Raw genomic sequence first — 4,330 nt, forward strand, 5'->3', positions numbered from 1 at the left:
ACCCCAAGAAAAGGGTGAGTGGATATCAAGTGGGCTTTAAGAACCACATTGTCTCTTGACAAGATGCTCATTTAAATACTTCAATTAGCCTGTATGTCGTATATACCATCTCTATTTTAGTTTCAAGCATTTTTTCCCAGGCCTCTGGAAACCTAATGGAAGTGAAGACTGCAGGTTTGAATAGGCAGGGCCTTGTGGAACAAGAGGAACTATTTCACACTTGCCTTTTCCAACAGATAAGAGCTGAAAATGTGTTGCTGGAAAAGCGCAGCAGGTCAGGCAGCATCCAAGGAACAGGAGAATCGACATTTCGGGCATAAGCCCTTCTTCAGAAATGAGGAAAGTGTGTCCAGCAGGCTAAGATAAAAGGCAAGGAGGAGGGACTTGGGGGACGGGCGTTGGGAATGCGATAGGTGGAGGGAGGTCAAGGTGAGGGTGATAGGCCGGAGTGAGGTGGGGGAAGAGAGGTCATGAAGAAGATTGCAGGTTAGGAAGGCGGTGCTGAGTTCGAGGGATTTGACTGAGACAAGGTGGGGGGAGGGGAAATGAGGAAACTGGAGAAATCTGAGTTCATCCCTTGTGGTTGGAGGGTTCCCAGGCGGAAGATGAGGCGCTCTTCCTCCAACCGTCATGTTGCCATGGTCTGGCAATGGAGGAGTCCAAGGACCTGCATGTCCTTGGTGGAGTGGGAGGGGGAGTTGAATTGTTGGGCTATGGGATGGTTGGGTTGGTTGGTCCGGGTGTCCTAGAGGTGTTCTCTGAAACGTTCCGCAAGTAGGCGGCCTGTCTCCCCAATATAGAGGAGGCCACATCGGGTGCAGCGGATGCAATAGATGATGTGTGTGGAGGTGCAGGTGAATTTGTGGCGGATATGGAAGTGTCCCTTGGGGCCTTGGAGGGAGGTAAGGGGGGACATCCAGCATCTGCAGTCCTCACTTTCTCCTTTTCCAACAGATAAACATGCTTTCCCCTCTCTTCCACACCACCACATTCCCCTGTTTTCCAATCAGAGAGCCAAGCAGTGAAGATCGGAACAAGAGCCTAATCTTTACCAGCACATAAACTTCAATTTACAGAAATAATATATTACAGACACTCACCTCCAAACCGAATAACCATAGTTTACCTGCTCTTGTATACAGGAGCACAGGTAAATCCCCATTTAATGTCCGCCAACTGAATGCAATTAAGAACATAGAGCATAGAAAAGTACAGCACAGACAGGCCCTTTGGCCCACGATGTTGTGCCGAGATTTAATCCTAATGTAAAATATAGTAACTTAACCTATGCGCCCCTCAACTCACTGCTATCCATGTGTATATCCAGCAGTTGCTTAAATGTCCCCAATGACTCTTTTTTTTTTATCAATACAAGATTTTATTCATTTCCATTCAGGTGGTACAGCCATTACATTTTGCCAACATATTCCTTCTCCCTGGGGGAAGCCAGATTGTCCAAGTGAAGTCAGTAATGCATTCAGACAAAGTAGACAGTACTCCATGCCCCACTAATGGCTGCCCTCCAGTGAGAGCCTGTCAAACAGGTACTCTCCCATCCCATTCTCAGGAGCTCCCAGATGCTTCAGGTTGGTGGTGTAGTCCCCAAGTCGGTTGATCCAAGTCGCCTAATGATCTCAACCTCCTCATCCAAATAGTGAATCTCCAGGAAGTCACACAGATGAGGGTCAGTCTGGGCAGTGGTGAGTTGGTGTAGATCCAGCAAACTCTGCTTCACCTTCTTCTCTAGATCCAGGGCAACCTGCATTGCCTGCAGACCATTACCCCACTCATCCCTCTCTAGCTTCTTCACATTTTGGAGGAGGACTCTGCCTCCACGCTGATTCTGGAATTTCAGCAGCTTCTCTGCATGTTCCTGCTTCTCCTAGGACTGAGCTTTGAAGAACTGGGAGAAATGGTGCAGGGCAACATCATCCCGGTCAAAGTACGACATCAAAGACTGATAGAGATAGGAGGCAGTGAGCTCCATGTTAGTCTGCTTGTTGACAACAGCTTCACAATCCTGGTGATAGTTTTGACAAACCTGGGAAGCCATTTTGTAATGAATATTGTACTACTTGCCTACCCAACACAAATCACACACCAACCACAAACTTAGAATTAACTATCCAATTAATATAACTAACTCTACACTCCCCCAATCGCAAGGATCTCCTTATATAATCTAATTGCCCATTGAAACCAACATGCTCTCGGAGCCACATTCTGAATTGGTTTTCCTGATCTCCTATCTTAGCTTGACATGTATGAGCAGTGTCACAGTGGCTCAGTGGTTAGCACTGCTGCCTCACAGTATCAGGGACCCGGGTTTGGTTCCAGCCTTGCATGACTGTCTGCATGGAGATTACATGTTCTCCCTGTATCTGCATGGGTTTTCTCCGGGTGCTCTGGTTTTCTCCCATCGTCGAAAGATGTGCAGGTTAGGTGAATTGGCCATGGGAAATTGCCCATAGTGTTCAGGGATGTGTAGGCTAGATGCATTAGTCAGGTGTAAATGTAGAGCAATTGGGCAAGGGAATGGGTCTGGGTAGGATACTCTTCAGAGGGTCAGTGTGAACTTGTTGGGCCAAATGGCCTGCTTCTACACTGTAGGGATTCTATGAGCTCTGCCCAGCACGCTCCTTTTCAAATATCCCCACCAATCCTTCAGATCTCTTCCTCCCAGTCTCACAATTCTTCCAAAAGTGATCTCTGATTTCTCTTAATTCAGGCCTGCAATCTATTCTCCCACCTCACCCATCATGCATCATCCATTGGCTAGACGTCGAGGTCATTGTTATCTCACCCATCTCTCTGTTCCACTACTGGGTCTCTGGTCTGATGCCAAATGTTGAGCTACTCAAAAACTATCTTCTCAATCTGATTGGCTACAATCAAGAAGACCAAAGTAGTGATAATGAGTTCTGTCATTAAAATCAGCAAGGCTTAAAGCAAGCAAGTCTGGTTTCCTACTTGCTTCACCCTTCCATGTTGATATTGGGACATTTGTCTCTGTTGGAATTTTGATAATACATAGCAAGCTCCCATAAACAGCAATGTGATAAACAAATTACTTTTTGTCCTTCTCACTTCATTCTCTTACATGAATACTTTCATCCCCAATCGTGTTAAATTCCTGTCTGTGCTGTTTTAGCACATAAAATAGTTTGAAAAGAATTTGACCAGCACACTAAAGCTTAATTAGCAAATGAAATGAACCTTAATAGATTTGAAACAATACACCCAGACACAGTGTTAAAGATATAATCTCATATAAAAATGATCTGGATGTAACCAATGCTTTAGAAGATATCATAACAAGCAGTAATTTGCCAGCAATAGATTGCTAATTACTAGAGTGGTTGTTAATATGTGGGTGGTTGATCCCATGCTTTTATTTTAAAAACAATGATTGAACATTTATTCCTCAGCCAACATTACAGAATGTGGAAAATTGTTCTACCTCTCCCATTGACAAACATACATGTTTGCTGTGCAAAGGTTGTCTGCTACATTTCCTTACATAGCAACAGAAATTACACTTCAAAGGTAATTCTTTAGCTCATTTGTTGCCCCTATTGTCTTAGTAACATTGCCTTGCTCTGTCTCTGGCTTTCTTCAAGAGTCCCTCAGTCAGTTCATTTCTCAATATTATTTACCCATTCCAGTCTTCTTCTCATCTTCTGTTTTTACCTTCAATTTCTCCTTCTGTTGACAGTTGGGTCTTTGTTCCCAATGCCAGTGTTTGATGATCTCTCTTCCTCTCCAACTGTATTTAACAGCCCTTTTGATTCCTGACCTTCGATTCTTGATCAACCCACTTCACTTGGCTTTTCTGTCTATCTAAGATAATTCATTGGTTGTGAAATGCTTTGAGTCGTCCTTAGGATGTGAAAGTTGCATTATAAATGAAGCTTCTTTCTTTGATTTTAGACAAGTTAGTTCCTGGGCCAAAAGTACTCATATTTTCCACTCCTTTCTAGTAATAATGGGGAAATAGGGAACTGATAGAACTTACTCTTGTAAGGGCAACCTTACTGCCAGTTATTGTAGCTAAAGATTACTATTGGTAATGGTGTTGGGCAATCACTTAACATCTCCAACTGTTCCTTCAATAAACCTTTCTTCTTTAATGCCTGTGTTTAGACAGACAAATGAAATGTAAATGTACTAATAGGTCACCCGCTAACGTTGCCAACATTAATTTCAAGGTTTATGGGTTGCTCACTGTTGCACGTATTCCCAATGTATCATGCCAAATGCTTTTCTCTCCAGCACTGTGTTATAAGGGAAATCTGAATTGTGAATAAAGAGCATTTATTTGGCGATCATT

The 4,330-nt window shown here is 43.6% G+C and overlaps 1 pseudogene; it reads right to left on the reverse strand.

Moving 5' to 3' along the window:
• Positions 1–1,508: 1,508 nt before the first annotated feature.
• LOC140487658 (ferritin, middle subunit-like) lies at positions 1,509–2,053 on the reverse strand (annotated as a pseudogene).
• Positions 2,054–4,330: the final 2,277 nt, after the last annotated feature.

This window comes from Chiloscyllium punctatum, chromosome 17 (assembly GCF_047496795.1).
Source record: "Chiloscyllium punctatum isolate Juve2018m chromosome 17, sChiPun1.3, whole genome shotgun sequence".
NCBI classification, from domain to species: domain Eukaryota; kingdom Metazoa; phylum Chordata; class Chondrichthyes; order Orectolobiformes; family Hemiscylliidae; genus Chiloscyllium; species Chiloscyllium punctatum.